Source organism: Oncorhynchus nerka, linkage group LG12 (assembly GCF_034236695.1).
Source record: "Oncorhynchus nerka isolate Pitt River linkage group LG12, Oner_Uvic_2.0, whole genome shotgun sequence".
NCBI classification, from domain to species: domain Eukaryota; kingdom Metazoa; phylum Chordata; class Actinopteri; order Salmoniformes; family Salmonidae; genus Oncorhynchus; species Oncorhynchus nerka.
This window is the reverse complement of record NC_088407.1, coordinates 66,443,590-66,462,174: the sequence shown is the minus strand read 5'-3', so window position 1 is coordinate 66,462,174 and position 18,585 is coordinate 66,443,590. Positions and strand designations below refer to the sequence as shown.

The window sequence follows — 18,585 nt, the reverse complement described above, 5'->3', positions numbered from 1 at the left end:
CAGCTGAACAAACCTGAGGGGTCTGTGAGGGTGGAGGGAGACAGGGACAAGGTGGACGAAAGGCAGTAAGCTGATTGGCTGTCGACTGTCCTCTTCGGCTCCTCTCCCTCTGGGGTCCCGCCCTCGATGCCAAAGGACACTCCGGAGGGCGCGGAGCGGGAGAACCGGGAGAACAGTATCCCTCCTATCCCCTTCCATATACTGTTACCTATACTGGCCGCTCCTAGACAGAGAGAGGGAGGGAAAGACAGCGAGGGAGAGCAAGACACACAGAGAGAGGGAGGGAGAGACAGCGAGGGAGAGCAAGACACACAGAGAGAGGGAGGGAGAGACAGCGAGGGAGAGCACACAGAGAGAGGGAGGGAGAGAGATTCATTTCAGACAGGGTGCGACAAAGGTGAGTGAAGTCGACCCTAGACTCTAGACATCCGGGTTGCCTCCCCGGCTCCGGCTTAACAGGTTTGTAAGTAATAGAAGGTCAGTTTGGCATAGAGGAACTAGGTCACTACCTTATCCGCTTGAATAAAATACTAAATATTATCTAGTATAATGAGTGCAACTAACTTCACTAAAACCAAAAAAGCTTTTCCCTGACAAATTCCGTTCTGGCATGTCTGCCTCGTGATTTGTTGGGAGAGTTGTCTCTCGGAAGAGGATCTACCCTCTTCTGCTTATGAAAGTTGCCAAGAGTCCGTCATTGAAACCAGACCCTAATCTGTTGCCTAGGGTGGAGTTTTGGAGACTAACCCAGTAGTCTTTACATGCTCTCTCCACAAGACAGCAGTGTTGCCTATGTCATAAATTATCCGACAGGTGGGTCTGTGAGGGAAATGCTGTTGAGTGAGTCCAATAATAGATGACAACTCCATCACAAGAGGCTGAGTACATGCTGATGTACTTTTGAATGGAACCATCTGCTTTGTCTGCTCAGGACATGTTGTGCTGTCTACAAATATCTGCTGTACAAATGATTGACTGTAAAATCTATGGGAACCTGCTGTTTAATTCTATCCCTTCTAGCTTTGGACCACCTCGAGTGTGAATCTGCATCATGTGCACAGGTAATGAAGGCACTCATATTCAAAAATTTAAGTTAATAATAATGTGCACGGTGATTAAAGGCAAAAAGGTTCTATACAGAGAATCAACCAGAGGACTGACAGACGTACCCAGAATGCTGGCCTTGAAATACTACGGAGAGTCTATTGCCAGCATGGGCAAGGCCAGCATTCTAAATCAAATCAAATCTAATTTGATTTGATTTGATTTGGAATGCTGGCCTTGCCCATGCTGGCGATAGACTCTCCGTAGTATTTCCTGGCTAGGACAGGGGAAGTGGAGGGGCTGGGGATGCTCTCTGTGTCTGACGTCGAATCCTTCTGTGGGTTGATGAAGGTTGGCCGGATCTCATCGTATGGCGTGGGGTCTACAGCACTACACCTGGGAGAAGAAAAACACCTGTCACTGTCCATACAGAAAGTAGTAGTTTCAGCAGTTTATGTGTAATATACAGATTCACCTTGGGAGAATGAATGATCTCTTACCAGTGTATCTGTGCAGGTCCAATGTTGCTGTAATGTTTAATGATGACGGGCTCCAGTCTGTAAGCCTGCAGCAAGGACAAACCAGTCACAGTCAGTCTAGCACCTTGTCTTTCCTCTGATCAGGAAAAAACCCTGGGTCTAATCAGCCTGTAAGGGAAATTTTAATGTTTGTGCTATTCTTATAACTAATTTCTGTGTTCCATTCATGTGCTGTTCTAGGTAACTAATTTCTGTGTTCTTGCAAGTGGCAGACTGTACAAATCCTCACTATCAGTAGCTGCGATTTGGCAGTACGCCCAGATCTTGTTTTGAGAACGAACGAAAGATCTCAGTTTCAAGGTCTCAGCTTAGAGAGGAGAAGCCTCGTGAGGTGTTGGTCTGTCACATGTTATGAACCAGTATTGGTCGGTCACATGTTATGAACCAGTATTGGTCGTGACATGTTATGAACCATTATTGGTCGGTCACATGTTATGAACCAGTATTGGTCGGTCACATGTTATGAACCAGTATTGGTCGGTCACATGTTATGAACCAGTATTGGTCTGTCACATGTTATGAACCAGTATTGGTCTGTCACATGTTATGAACCAATATTGGTAGGTCACATGTTATGAACCAGTATTGGTCTGTCACATGTTATGAACCAGTATTGGTCGTCACATGTTATGAACCAGTATTGGTCGGTCACATGTTATGAACCAGTATTGGTCGGTCACATGTTATGAACCAGTATTGGTCTGTCACATGTTATGAACCAGTATTGGTCGTCACATATTATGAACCAGTATTGGTCGTCACATGTTATGAACCAGTATTGGTCGTCACATGTTATGAACCAGTATTGGCCGGTCACATGTTATGAACCAGTATTGGTCTGTCACATGTTATGAACCAGTATTGGTCATCACATGTTATGAACCAGTATTGGTCTGTCACATGTTATGAACCAGTATTGGTATGTCACATGTTATGAACCAGTATTGGTCTGTCACATGTTATGAACCAGTATTGGTCGTCACATGTTTTGAACCAGTATTGGTAGGTCACATGTTATGAACCAGTATTGGTCGGTCACATGTTATGAACCAGTATTGGTCTGTCACATGTTATGAACCAGTATTGCTCTGTCACATGTTATGAACCAGTATTGGTCGGTCACATGTTATGAACCAGTATTGGTCGGTCACATGTTATGAACCAGTATTGGTCGGTCACATGTTATGAACCAGTATTGGTCGGTCACATGGATGAAACAAATGGTAATGATTCATTATGCTAAATCATGCAAATATAACTTGTCTGTGTATAGCTGTATATAAAGACAACTGCTGAGACTGCCCCAGGCAGAGCTCCTGATTGACATGTGTACTGTGGTGCATTGAGTTGGTTGGAACCTCTCCAGCTCGCTGACAATAAACTGAATGATTCATTTAAGATTGACTTCGAGTGTCCCTGTGTATGAATTTTCCCAACAATCCTTAAGATGATAAAGGCTCTTAGATAAGCATAAAGGAGCTGTGAGGTAAGGGGAATGGCAGGGCTAGAGAGAGACAGACAAAAAAACGAAGTCATTCAGCTCTCCAGGACTGTAAAGAATAGTGTGTGTGTTTGTCTGTCTCTGTGTCTCACCACGAAGACGTTGAAGAGCCTCTGGCAGATGCAGCGAGGCAGAATGTGGTCCTGTTCTCCACTGTCCCCTGGTCTAATCACTCTCAGGGCCAGGAACACCACCAGGGGAGAGCCAATACAGAAGGATTCTCCACCTGGGGAAGAGGAGGAAACAGACACCATCTTTCCTTCAGTAATTTGCTTAGTCATCTTGTTACTTTCTGCCATTATCACCCTGGATCCTGTGTCCCGGGTTGAAGGTATTGCTTTTGAGCAGTTAGCAGTGTACCTTAAATTTCAGAGCAGGGGGTGCTAGCAGTTTGGAGGCCTCCAGGCCTTGAAGATGATCTTCCAGCTCTAGTAACCTGAGGAGTAGAGAGTGAGTTTCAGTAATACTGTTAAGACCTGTATAGATGTTGAATACTCAGTACTGTATGTGCATTGTAGACAGAATAGGAAATTAAAGGGCGTAGGAGACAGGACAGGAGTAGGGCAGAGGACAGCACACGGAACTCCATGTGAGAGATGTAGCCTATCTGTCTGGCTTGTGGTTCCACAAGTGTGACCTAAATTCAGCATGCCATCACAAGGTGGGTGTCACCTCCTGGAAGCTAGTGGACGACAGCAGCTGCTCTCTCAGCTCAATTGGGATCAAGGACACACTGCGCTCGAGCAAACACACCCCTTACCCCCATCCAGTGCCAGTTTGGAGCGCCACTCCACAGGCAGGAAGTCCACATACTCCTCTGTGTGCTCTGAAAAGTGCTTCTCCTCCATCTTCCTTACTGCCTCTCTTAGCCTGGACACACAGACACAGATGTCAAAGACGACACACACAGACAGTTTAATTGCTATGTGCATAAGAATAGTTTCTTGCTGTTCGGTCTTGAAAATGGTCTTATTCTCTGGATAGCCTTTAATCTACGTGTCCTAAAGCTCTAAAAACAGAGACAAACAGGGCATCAACTGAACATCACATTTCATTGCAAGTAATCATCTTTGCAGCAGGCTACCAGACGGTACCTCATTACCTCTGGGTGAATGAATGAATAGCTTTACAATGTGGTCCATACACTGTCTACTAGTCTACCCCTCTCCAAGTCAACCAGGGAATCCTTTGTGCCTTGTGTTTGCTCTGCCTTTCACTTAATGACTGTGTTTGAGAGGGATGACGTGTGTCCATTTCACCACTCACTGACGCAGTCCATTTACTCTCAATGGCTGCTAGCAGGCTACGTTAGTGTACTATGTTAGATACACAAACAATGGGAGAGTGGCTGCTGTTGACATAACAGGGACGACCTGGGAGTGACATCGGCCTTAGGTGAACTGGTCTGTGACTCTGCCTGTCACTAATGCAGTCTTTCATGCAGTCTTTCTGGTGGGCTTCTATGCACCTGTATAGTAGGCGTTTATGCTAAAGAGGCTAGCAGGACAACCTAGCATGGGCTAGCACAGTTTATCTCAAGTGGCTAACTGTACTGGCTTTAATGGTCTTAACGCAAACCCCCTCTAACACATGAGGAGGATCATACAGAGAGGCTGTCCTTACTGCCCTGCCACTCAGAACAAGCAGCCATTATTCTTAGTGGAGAGGTGAGAGGTGTGGAAAGAGAGGTATGGAAGGAGAGGTGAGAGAAGAGGTATGGAAGGAGAGGTGAGAGGAGAGGTATGGAAGGAGAGGTGAGAGGAGAGGTATGGAAGGAGAGGTGAGAGGAGAGGTATGGAAGGAGAGGTATGGAAAGATAGGTGAGAGGAGAGGTATGGAAGGAGAGGTATGGAAGGAGAGGTGAGAGGAGAGGTATGGAAGGAGAGGTATGGAAGGAGAGGTGAGAGGAGAGGTATGTAAGGAGAGGTAAGAGGAGAGGTATGGCCTACCCTGATGAAGACAGCTTGGCTGTCAAAATGTTGGTAATTACATTTTTGCATCTGAGCTCCTAGAGTGTGCGGCTCTCTTTTATTTTATTTTCAAGCTTGTGTAGCCTACCACTTCGCAGCTGAGCCGTTGTTGCTCCTAGATGTTTCCACTTCACAATAACAGCACTTACAGTTGACCGGGGCAGCTCTAGCAGGGCAGAAATTTGACAAACTGATTTGTTGGAGGTGGCTTCCTATGACGGTGCCACGTTGATAGTCACTGAGGTCTTCAGTACAGGCCACTCGACTGCCAATGTTTTCCCATGGAGATTGTAAGGCTGTGTACTCGATTTTATACACCTGTCAGCAATAGGTGTGGCTGAAATAGCCTAATCCACTAATTTGAATGGATGTCCACATACTTCTGGCCATGTAGTGTATCTATTAGCTATGTAAAGGTTCACCAAACCCACGGTTTGGTACGTATTGAGGTTTTGGGGGGGTCACGGTTCAGTTTCAGGACAGTGTAAAACTTAAATGGCATTCACAATGTTCAGCATTCACAATGTTCAGCATTCACAATGTTCCTTGCATTGTGTGTTGTGACTGGAGCATTATGTTGGGCCTCAAGTTTCCACTCCAATGCTGCGTCTGCGACCATGTGGGAGTTACTATCACTTAGGCGCATTCATGGGATTTGAACTTGTTGAGAAACACTGATTGGCTAATGGCCAACAAGTTGTGTCAATCACAAACTAGAAGTACAGATATCATGCTTGTAAACAATTTCCAGAGTTAAAAAAATACATTCATAGATTGCTTTTTTAAATAATGTTTTGTTGTTGCATTTAACTGTGGAAAAAGCTGTTAGAGGCCATTTCATTAGTAGGCAATGTCAGAGGTCAGCATGTGGAAGAAGTGGGTGATAGAGGAGTTTCCCACTAGTTTTAACCAGTTTGAGGCCAGTTCAAGTGGATTTTTCCCAGTCGTATGTGGTAAATTCCCACTTTCCACCTGGTTACGAACAGCACCATGACACTGCCTCCTTCAGTGCCAGATGCGGACTCTCATAAAGGGTGTGTGTCTGTGGCGCGGTACATCTCCCACTCCGTGAAATGTGATGGGCTGTCACTGTTAAATAAGCGCAACACACTCCAGCCGACGCTTGGCATTGCACATGGTGGCCAATTAATTAAAAACTTTGACTTTGGTTTACTTAGAATAGAGCAGGTACTACCTCTTCGCTGAAATGGGTGCAAGAGGGAAGTTCATAATGTGTCTTAAGCACTTTCACAAGGTGCTAAAACCCCCTATTCTCAGCCATTTAGAATGGGCGCATATCTGCAGCTATAAACCAAAAATATAAAACATAGCCTACCTATCGCTCTTGTAATTTCTTTGGCCCGGTCAGAATCAGCTGCCAAGGGCTGCTTGGATGCAGAGGGGAGACAATGTGTTGTTTCTTTGTGTGTCTGTCTTACTCTGATGGTAGGAATACTGAGGTGATGACGTAAATGGGTCAACATGTTTGAGGTGCTGGCAGCTGCTGTCACGCCCTGGTCTAAGTATTTTGTGTTTTCTTCATGTATTGGGTCAGGCCAGGGTGTGGCATAGAGTTTTTGTATTGTGGTGTGTTTTGTCTTGGGATTTTGGTGTGTATGTGTAGTGGGATTGTAGCTTAGTGGGGTGTTCTAGGAGAGTCTATGGCTGTCTGAAGTGGTTCTCAATCAGAGGCAGGTGTTTACCGTTGTCTCTGAATGGGAACCATATTTAGGCAGCCATATTCTTTGGTTGTATTGTGGGTGATTGTCCTTAGTGTCTTGATGTTTCCGTGTCTGTTCGCCACACGGTACTGTTTCGGTTTTGTTCACGTTTGTTGAGTTTTGTATTAGATTCATGTTAAGTTTGTTTATTAAAACATGGATCGCAATCTACACGCTGCAGTTTGGTCCGACTCTCCTTCACCATTAGAAAACTGTTACAGAATCACCCACCACAGGACCAAGCAGCGTGTCAACAGGCAGGAGCCACAGTAGAAGCAACAAAGGCAGCAACAGCGGCGCAATGAGGATTGGACATGGGACGAGATATTGGATGGCAAGGGTTGCTACACATGGGAGGAGATCCTGGCGGGAAGGGATCGCCTTCCATGGGAACAGGTGGAGGCAGCGAGGAGAGCAGAGGCAGCCGGAGAGAGGAGCCGGCGATATGAGGGAACACGGTTGGCAAGGAAGCCTGAGAATCAGCCCCAAAAATTTCTTGGGGGGAGGCTCACAGGGAGTAGGGCTACGCTAGGTAGGAGACCTACGCTAACTTCCTGTGGTTACCGGGGGGCTAGAGAGACCGGGCAGGCACCTTGTTATGCAGTGGTGCGCGTGGTGTCCCCAGTGCGGGTGCATAGCCCGGTGCGGTATATTCCAGCTCCTCGTATCGGCCGGGCTAGAGTGGGCATCGAGCCAGGTAAGGTTGGGCAGGCTCGGTGCTCAAGAGCTCCAGTGCGCCTGCACGGTCCGGTCTATCCAGTACCACCTCCACACCCCAGCCCTCCGGTAGCAGCTCCCCGCACCAGGCTTCCTGTGCGTGTCCTCGGTTCATTACCACCAGTGCCAGCACCACGCATCAGGCCTACAGTGTGTCCCGCCTGTCCAGCGCTGCCGGAGCCTCCCGCCTGTCCGGCGCCGCTGCCGGAGCCTCCCGCCTGTCCGGCGCCGCTGCCGGAGCCTCCCGTCTGTCCGGCGCCGCTGCCGGAGCTTCCCGTCTGTCCGGCGCTGTCAGAGCTACCGCCCCTCATGCCAGAGGCGCCAGAGCCCCTCATTCCAGAGGCACCAGTACTCCTCTGTTCAGCGCAGCCAGAGCTGTCAGCCTGCATGAAGCATCCAGAGCTGTCAGTCTGCCCAGCGCCGCCAGTGCCCCCAGTCTGCCCAGCGCCGCCAGTCTGCCCAGTGCCGCCAGTCTGCCCAGCGCCGCCAGTGCCCCCAGTCTGCCCAGCGCCGCCAGTCTGCCCAGCGCCGCCAGTCTGCCCAGCGCCGTCTGAGCTACCCATCTGCCCAGCGCCGTCTGAGCTACCCGTCTGCCCAGCGCCGTCTGAGCCACCCGTCTGCCCAGCGCCGTCTGAGCCACCCGTCTGCCCAGCGCCGTCTGAGCCACCCGTCTGCCCAGCGCCGTCTGAGCCACCCGTCTGCCCAGCGCCGTCTGAGCCACCCGTCTGCCCAGCGCCGTCTGAGCCACCCGTCTGCCCAGCGCCGCCAGTGCCGCCAGTCTGCCCAGCGCCGCCTGAGCCACCAGTCTGCCCAGCGCCGCCAGTCTGCCCAGCGCCACCAGTGCCGCCAGTCTGCCCAGCGCCGCCTGAGCTACCAGTCTGCCCAGCGCCGCCAGTCTGCCCAGCGCCACCAGTGCCGCCAGTCTGCCAGGATCTGCCAGTCTGCCAGGATCAGTTAGATCCGCCATTCAGCCAGGATCCGCCAGTCAGCAAGGATCCGCCAGTCTGCCAGGATCCGCCAGTCAGCCAGGATCTGCCAGATCCGCTAGTCAGCCAGGATCCGCCAGTCAGCCAGGATCCGCCAGTCAGCCAGGATCTGCCAGATCCGCCAGTCAGCCAGGATCCGCCAGTCAGCCAGGATCCGCCAGTCAGCCAGGATCCGCCAGATCCGCTAGTCAGCCAGGATCCGCCAGTCAGCCAGGATCCGCCAGTCAGCCAGGATCTGCCAGAACCGCCAGTCAGCCAGGATCCGCCAGTCAGCCAGGATCCGCCAGTCAGCCAGGATCTGCCAGTCAGCCAGGATCTGCCGGATCCATCTACCTGCCTGAGCTTCCTCTCACTCCTGAGCTTCCTCTCACTCCTGAGCTTCCTCTCACTCCTGAGCTTCCTCTCACTCCTGAGCTTCCTCTCACTCTCGAGCTTTCTCTCACTCTCGAGCTTTCTCTCACTCTCGAGCTTTCTCTCACTTTCGAGCTTTCTCTCACTCTCGAGCTTCCTCTCACTCTCGAGCTTCCTCTCACTCTCGAGCTTCCTCTCAATCCCGAGCTTCCCCTCAGTCCCGAGCTGCCTCAGTCCCGAGCTGTCCTTCAATCCCGATCTGCTCCTCAGTCCAGTGGGGTTCTGGGTGAGGACTACTAGGCCATGGTCGGCGGCGAGGGTGGACTATCCAGGGACGCGAGGAAGAGGGACTAAGACAGTAATTGAGTGGGGTCCACGTCCCGCGCCGGAACCGCCACCATGGACAGACGCCCACCCGGACCCTCCCTATTTGTTTTGAGGTGCATTCGGGAGTCCGCACCTTAGGGGGGGGGGGGTTTCTGTCACGCCCTGGTCTAAGTATTTTGTGTTTTCTTCATGTATTGGGTCAGGCCAGGGTGTGGCATAGAGTTTTTGTATTGTGGTGTGTTTTGTCTTGGGATTTTGGTGTGTATGTATAGTGGGATTGTAGCTTAGTGGGGTGTTCTAGGAGAGTCTATGGCTGTCTGAAGTGGTTCTCAATCAGAGGCAGGTGTTTACCGTTGTCTCTGAATGGGAACCATATTTAGGCAGCCATATTCTTTGGTTGTATTGTGGGTGATTGTCCTTAGTGTCTTGATGGTTCTGTGTCTGTGTTTGTTCGCCACACGGTACTGTTTCGGTTTTGTTCACGTTTGTTGAGTTTTGTATTAGATTCATGTTAAGTTTGTTTATTAAAACATGGATCGCAATCTACACGCTGCAGTTTGGTCCGACTCTCCTTCACCATTAGAAAACCGTTACAGCTGCATAGTCTATTCTCGTTGAGCAACATACTATTAAAAATGAAAAATGTTGGTATTTGTTTCATTGGTCCATTGTTGACATGGCCTCAAAATGTTTTGCTTATGAGTAATCACGTTTTCAGGATACTGTATGTAACTTTCAAAATACAGAAATCATCCCTGTATGATGCTGCGTTTTACATCATATACGCGGCATCATACGGGGATGATTTCTGTATTTTGAAAGTTACATATCTTGAAAACGTGATTACTGACAAGCAAAATAATTTGGGACCATGTTAAATGTGCAACCAGAGGGGAACAAATCAAATAAAGAAATGACTCTGGACCACCTTTACTCCACACACAGAGACGCATACAAAGCTCTCCCTAGGCCTCCATTTGGTAAATCTGACCTCCTGAATTCTGCTTACAAGAAAAAATTAAAGCAGAAAGCAACAGCGACTCGATCAATAGAAAAGTGGTCAGTTGAAGCAGATGCTAAGCTACAGGAATGTTTTGCTATCACAGACTGGAACATGTTCCGGGTTATCTACGATGGCATTGAGGAATACACCACATCAGTCATTGGCTTCATCAATAAGCACATCGATGACATCGCCCCCACAGTGACTGTACGTACATACCCCAACCAGAAGCCATGGGTTACAGGCAACATTCGTACTGAGCTAAAGGCTAGAGCTTCTGCTTTCCAGGAGCAGGACCAGAACCCGGAAGCTTATAAGAAATCCCGCTTTGCCCTTCGACGAACCATCAATACAGGACTAAGATTGAATCGTCCTACACTGGCTCTGATGCTCGTCTGATGTGGCAGGGCTTGCAAACCATTACAGACTACAAAGGGAAGCACAACCGAGAGCTGCCCAGTGACACGAGCCTACCAGACGAGCTAAACTACAATGCTCACTTCGAGGCAAATAACACAAACATGCATGAGAGCACCAGCTGTTCTGGAAAACTCTGTGATCACGCTCTCCACAGCCGATGTGAGTAAGACCTTTAAACAGGTCAACATTCACAAGGCCGCAGGGCAGATGGATTATCAGGGTGTGTTTTGCGAGCATGCACTGACCAACTGGCAAGTGTCTTCACTGACATTTTCAATCTCTCCCTGTCTGAGTCTGTAATAACAAGTTTTAAGCAGATCACCATAGTCCCTGTGCCCAAGAACACTAAAGTAACATGTCTAAATGACTACTGACCCGTAGCACTCACGTCTTTAACCATGAAGTGCTTTGAAAGGCTGGTCATGGCTCACATCAACATCATTATCCCAGAAACCCTAGACCCACTCCAATTAGCATACCGCCCCAACAGATCCACAGATGATGCAATCTCTATTGCCCTCCACACTGCCATTTCCCACCTGGACAAAAGGAACACCTATGTGAGAATTCTGTTCATTGACTACAGCTAAGCGTTCAACACTATAGTGCCCACAAACATCATCGATAAGTTAAGGATCCTGGGACTAAACACCTCCCTCTGAAACTGGATCCTGGACTTCCTGACGGACCGCCCCCACTTGTTAAGGATAGGTAACAACACATCCAATATACACAGGGGCCTATCAAGGGTGTGTGCTCAGTCCCCTCCTGTACTCCTTGTTCACTCATGACCGCATGGCCAGGCACGACTCCAACACCATCATTAACTTTACCGATGACACAAAAGTGGTAGGCCTGATCACCAACAACGACGAGACAGCCTATAGGGAGGTCAGAGACCTGGCCGTGTGGTGCCCTGACAACAACCTCTCCCTCACCGTGATCAAGACAAAGGAGATGATAGTGGACTACCGGAAAAAGAGGACTGAGCACACCCCCATTCTCATCGACGGGGCTGCAGTGGAGCAGGTTGTGAGCTTCAAGTTCCTTGGTGTCTACAGCACCAACAAACTAACATGGTCCAAGCACACCAAGACAGTCGTGAAGAGGTCAGTGAAAAGATTTGGCATGGGTCCTCAGATCCTCAAAAGGTTCTACAGCTGCACCATCGAGAGCATCCCTGACTGGTTGCATCACTGCCTGGTATGGCAACTGCTCGGCCTCCGACCGCAAGGCACTACAGAGGGTAGTGGGTACGGCCCAGTACATCACTTGGGCAAAGCTTCCTGCCATCCAGGACCTCTATACCAGGGTGTGTCAGAGGAAGGCCCTAAAAATAGTCAAAGACTCCAGCCACCCTAGTCATAGACTGTTCTCTCTGCTACCGAACAGCAAGCAGTACCAGAGCGCAAAGTCTAGGTCCAAGAGGCATCTAAACAGATTCTACCCCCAAACCAGACTACTGAACATCTAATCAAATGGATACCGAGACCCATTTGCATTCCTCCCCCTTTTACACTGCTGCGACTCTCTGTTGTTATCATCAATGCATAGTCACTTTAATAACTCTACCTACATGTACATATTACCTCAATTACCGACTAACCGGTGCCACAGCACATTGACTCTGTATCGGTACCCCCCTGTATGTAGTCTCGCTACTGTTATTTAACTACTGCTCTTTGATGACATGTTACTTTTTTACTTCTTATTTTTATTTCTTATTTAAAACTGCTTTGTTGGTTAGGGGCTCATAAGTAAACATTTCACTGTAAGGTGTATTCAGCGCATGTGACTAATACATTTTGATTTCATTTGCTGAGGTAGTCACCTGGAATACATCTCAATTAGCAGGTGCCTTGCTAAAAGTTCATTTGGTAAAAGATCAAGTCAATATTATGGCAAGAACAGCTCAAATAAGTAAAGAGAAACAACAGTCCATCATTAAGACATGGTCAGTCAATCCAGTAAATTTCAAGGAATGGACGTCAGGAATGGAAGTCCCAGATTTACCTCTGCTGCAGAGGATAAGTTCATTAGAGTGACCAGCCTCAGAAATTGCAGGCCAAATAAATGTGTCAGAGTTCAAGTAAAAGACACATGTCACACCCTGACCTTAGTTATCTTTGTTTTCTTTATTATTTGGTTAGGTCAGGGTGTGACAAGGGTGGTTTGTTTAGTTGTTGTATTGTCTAGGGGGTTTTGCTAGTCTAGGTGTTTTTATGTCTATGGTTGCCTAGATTGGTTCTCAATCAGAGGCAGCTGTTTAGGTAGCCATATTCCTTGGTTATTTTGTGGGTTGTTGTTCTATGTTTAGTTGCCTGTTCTGCACTAGCCATATCTCTTCATGGTTTGTTTTGTTGTTCTGTTCAGTGTTCTCTCTTTATTAAAGAGTTATGTTCGCTTACCCCGCTGCGCCTTGGCGACCGTGACAACACATCTCAACATCAACTGTTCAGAGGAGAACAAAGTCGTCACTAATTAAAGGAAACAAATAATAAGAAGAGACTTGCTTGGGCCAAAAAACACAAGCAATGGACATTAGAAAGGTGGAAATGTCCTTTGGTCTGGTGTCCAATTTGGAGATGTTTGGTTCCAACCGCCATGTCTTTGTAGGATGCGGTGTGGGTCAACGGATGATCTCCGCATGTGTATTTTCCACAGTAAAGCACGGAGTAGGAGGTGTTATGGTGCTTTGCTGGTGACATGGTCTGCGATTTACTTAGAATTCAAGGCACACTTAACCAGCATGGCTACCACAGCATTCTACAGCGACACACCATCCCATCTGGTTTGGGCTTAGTGGGACTATCATTTGTTTTTCTACAGGACACTGACCCAATACACCACCAGGCTGTGTAAGGGCTATTTTACCAAGAAAGAGAGTGCTGGAGTGCTGCATCAGATGACATGGCCTCCACAATGCCCCCAACCTCAACCAAACTGAGATGGTTTGGGATGAGTCGGACCACAGAGTGAAGGAAAAGCAGCCAACAAGTGCTCGTCATGTGGGAACTCCTTCAAGACAGTTGGAAAAGCATTCCAGGTGATGCTGGTTGAGAGAATGCCAAGAGTGTGCAAAGCTGTCATCAAGGTATAGGGTGGCTACTTTGAAGACTCAAATATAAAATATACTTTGATTTGTTTAACAGTTTTTTTGGTTACTAAACTCAGCAAAAAGTCCTCTCACTGTCAACTGCGTTTATTTTCAGCAAACTTAACATGTGTAAATATTTGTATGAACATAAGATTCAACATCTGAGACATAAACTGAACAAGTTCCACAGACATGCGACCAACAGAAATGGAATAATATGTCCCTGAACAAAGGGGGGGGTCAAAATCAAAAGTAATAATGCAGTATCTGCATTATGTACTGCAGTGCAGCTTCTCCTCATGGACTGTACCAGATTTTCTAGTTCTTGCTGTGAGATGTTACCCCACTCTTCCACCAAGGCACCTGCAAGTTCCCGGATATTTCTGTGGGGGAATGGACCTAGCTCTCACCCTCCGATCCAACAGGTCCCAGATGTGCCTCAATGGGATTCAGATCCAGGCTCTTTGCTGGCCATGACAGAACACTGACATTCCTATCTTGCGGGAAATCACGCACAGAACGAGCAGTATGGCTGGTGGCATTGTCATGCTGGAGGGTCATGTCAGGATGAGCCTGCAGGAAGGGTACCACATGAGGGAGGAGGATGTCTCCCCTGTAACGCACAGCATTGAGATTGCCTGCAATGACAACAAGCTCAGTCCGATGATGCTGTGACACACCGCCCCAGATCATGACGGACCCTCCACCTCCAGAGTACAGGCCTCGGTGTAACTTTCATTCCTTCAACAATAACCGCAAATCTGACCATCACCCCTGGCGAGACAAACCCGCGACTCGTCAGTGAAGAGCACTTTTTGCCAGTCCTGTCTAGTCCAGCGACGGTGGGTTTGTGCCCATAGGCGACGTTGTTGCCGGTGATGTCTGGTGAGGACTCGCCTTACAACAGGCCTACAAGCCCTCAGTCCAGCCTCTCTCAGCCTATTGCGGACAGCCCTGAGCACTGATGGAGGAATTGCGCGTTCCTTGTGTAACTCGGGCAGTTGTTGTTGCCATCCTGTACCTGTCCCGTAGGTGTGATGTTCGGATGTACCAATCCTGTGCAGATGTTGTTACACGTGGTCTGCCACTGCGAGGACAATCAGCTGCCCGTCATGTCTCCCTGTAGGATTTACATTACATTTAAGTCATTTAGCAGACGCTCTTATCCAGAGCGACTTACAAATTGGTGCGTTCACCTTATGACATCCAGTGGAGCAGCCACTTTACAATAGTGCATCTAAATCTTTTAAGGGAGGGGGGGGGGGGTGAGAAGGATTACTTTATCCTATCCTAGGTATTCCTTAAAGAGGTGGGGTTTCAGGTGTCTCCGGAAGGTGGTGATTGACTCCGCTGTCCTGGCGTCGTGAGGGAGTTTGTTCCACCATTGGGGGGCCAGAGCAGCGAACAGTTTTGACTGGGCTGAGCGGGAACTGTACTTCCTCAGTGGTAGGGAGGCGAGCAGGCCAGAGGTGGATGAACGCAGTGCCCTTGTTTGGGTGTAGGGCCTGATCAGAGCCTGGAGGTACTGAGGTGCCGTTCCCCTCACAGCTCCATAGGCAAGCACCATGGTCTTGTAGCGGATGCGAGCTTCAACTGGAAGCCAGTGGAGAGAGCGGCGGAGCGGGGTGACGTGAGAGAACTTGGGAAGGTTGAACACCAGACGGGCTGCGGCGTTCTGGATGAGTTGTAGGGGTTTAATGGCACAGGCAGGGAGCCCAGCCAACAGAGAGTTGCAGTAATCCAGACGGGAGATGACAAGTGCCTGGATTAGGACCTGCGCCGCTTCCTGTGTGAGGCAGGGTCGTACTCTGCGGATGTTGTAGAGCATGAACCTACAGGAACGGGCCACCGCCTTGATGTTAGTTGAGAACGACAGGGTGTTGTCCAGGATCACGCCAAGGTTCTTAGCGCTCTGGGAGGAGGACACAGTGGAGTTGTCAACCGTGATGGCGATATCATGGAACGGGCAGTCCTTCCCCGGGAGGAAGAGCAGCTCCGTCTTGCCGAGGTTCAGCTTGAGGTGGTGATCCGTCATCCACACTGATATGTCTGCCAGACATGCAGAGATGCGATTCGCCACCTGGTCATCAGAAGGGGGAAAGGAGAAGATTAATTGTGTGTCGTCTGCATAGCAATGATAGGAGAGACCATGTGAGGTTATGACAGAGCCAAGTGACTTGGTGTATAGCGAGAATAGGAGAGGGCCTAGAACAGAGCCCTGGGGGACACCAGTGGTGAGAGCACGTGGTGAGGAGACGGATTCTCGCCACGCCACCTGGTAGGAGCGACCTGTGAGGTAGGACGCAATCCAAGCGTGGGCCGCGCCGGGAGATGCCCAACTCGGAGAGGGTGGAGAGGAGGATCTGATGGTTCACAGTATCGAAGGCAGCCGATAGGTCTAGAAGGATGAGAGCAGAGGAGAGAGAGTTAGCTTTAGCAGTGCGGAGCGCCTCCGTGATACAGAGAAGAGCAGTCTCAGTTGAATGACTAGTCTTGAAACCTGACTGATTTGGATCAAGGTCATTCTGAGAGAGATAGCGGGAGAGCTGGCCAAGGACGGCACGTTCAAGGGTTTTGGAGAGAAAAGAAAGAAGGGATACTGGTCTGTAGTTGTTGACATCGGAGGGATCGAGTGTAGGTTTTTTCAGAAGGGGTGCAACTCTCGCTCTCTTGAAGACGGAAGGGACGTAGCCAGCGGTCAGGGATGAGTTGATGAGCGAGGTGAGGTAAGGGAGAAGGTCTCCGGAAATGGTCTGGAGAAAAGAGGAGGGGATAGGGTCAAGCGGGCAGGTTGTTGGGCGGCCGGCCGTCACAAGACGCGAGATTTCATCTGGAGAGAGAGGGGAGAAAGAGGTCAGAGCACAGGGTAGGGCAGTGTGAGCAGAACCAGCGGTGTCGTTTGACTTAGCAAACGAGGATCGGATGTCGTCGACCTTCTTTTCAAAATGGTTGACGAAGTCATCTGCAGAGAGGGAGGAGGGGGGGGGGGGGGGGGGGGAGGAGGATTCAGGAGGGAAGAGAAGGTGGCAAAGAGCTTCCTAGGGTTAGAGGCAGATGCTTGGAATTTAGAGTGGTAGAAAGTGGCTTTAGCAGCAGCGACAGAAGAGGAAAATGTAGAGAGGAGGGAGTGAAAGGATGCCAGGTCCGCAGGGAGGCGAGTTTTCCTCCATTTCCGCTCGGCTGCCCGGAGCCCTGTAGCGCTGTCTTAGGCATCTCACAGTACGGACATTGCAATTTATTGCCCTGGCCACATCCTTGCAGCATGCCTAAGGCACGTTCACGCAGATGAGCAGGGACCCTGGGCATCTTTCTTTTGGTGTTTTTCAGAGTCTGTAGTAGTTTTTATAACTGTGACCTTAATTACCTACCGTCTGTAAGCTGTTAGTGTCTCAACGACCGTTCCATAGGTGCATGTTCATTAATTGTTTATGGTTCATTGAACAAGCATGGAAACAGTGTTGAAACCCTTTACAATGAAGATCTGTGAGGTTATTTGAATTTTTACGAATTGTCTTTGAAAGACAGGGTCCTGAAAAGGGAAAATTTCTATTTTTTTTTTTTACTTTACATGATTCCATATACATTTTAATGAGGCAGCAACTTAACAAAATGTGGAAAAAGTCAAAGTGTCTGAATACTTTCGGAATGCACTGTATTTGGAAAGTATTTAGACCCCTTGACTTTTTCCGGGGACAGACAGAGACAGACACACACACACACACACACACACACACACACACGAGTGCATTCACATGCCAGTGTTCTTGATGATGCGTCCCATGTCCATCTTCTATCCAATGTCGTGGACCACGAAGACAATGTGTGTGGTCTGGGGTGGCTTGTCCTCCAGTGAGGCCTCCTCCACGTAGCCTCGGTGGAGCCGCGTACCACTGCTGGAGGCTGGGGGGTGGCGTGGGAGGGGAAATGGTCAGGAAAATCAGAGGCTCCCAACAGTAGGCGATTGCACATTGCCCAGATTTTGCCCAATTGATGAATGTTTCCCTAATTGCCTTGAATCATAATTACCCTGATTTAAGGAAAGCCTCAAATCATAAGAAACATTCAATTTCACCCCCTGCCACAATGAATTGACCGAACATTTACTAGGCATAGATGGTGATGAACATCGTAGATCATCCTATATTTGAAAGGAACATTGGGGTGACCGTTTACGTGGGGCTGTTTACATGGGACACTGTGTGTGTGGCCCTGTTCAGAGCTTTCCTTGCTAAAACACTAAGCCAACAGGATTTTCTGCTTGCCATCTGGCCAGCACAGCACTAAGGATATTTCCAGCGACCGTGGGTCTGTGTGTCATTCAGAGGAGATTGAGGTAACTCCTCCCAGATCCACCTCTCAATCTTCATCAACTTTGGATGGAAATATGGAGCTTCTCCAATCCGGTCTCATCTCCACAAGTTACCTAGGAGGTTGTGTCTAGCTAAGGGTTTACTGATATTTGGGTGGGGAAGGGGGGCTTCAACAGTAGAGTGGTCAGTCAGCAGTGACCTCTAACCTTTGGAGAAGCCCAGTTTCTGGGTGACGGTGCGGGCGATCTTGGAGGTGGTAGTATTGCTGTAGAGGTAGACCTCGTCCACACAGTGCCGGTCCACGTGGGTACGACTCAACTTCAGACTATGGACAGCTGCAGAGGGAGGGAGGGCAGAATAGTGGAAGGAAAGAGGGAGGATTGGGGAAAGGAGGGAATGATGGAGGAACGAGAGAGGTTGGAAGGGATGGAGAAAGGGGGAAGCATGCGAGGAAGATGTTGTGGACGGACCACTAGAGGGCAGGCTGGGCTCATGGATAGTTGCCCAACAGAGCCTGGGAGACAAGGTAACCAGAGTCAATTAAGCACAGCTGACGGTACTAATGAGATACTCTCCTTCCCCTATAAAAGAGAGAATGG

At 49.0% G+C, this 18,585-nt stretch overlaps 1 pseudogene; it reads right to left on the bottom strand.

Annotated features, from left to right (window-relative positions):
* LOC115138816 (phospholipase DDHD1-like) overlaps positions 1–18,585 on the bottom strand; it is a 42,676-nt pseudogene that overhangs the window by 1,150 nt on the left and 22,941 nt on the right.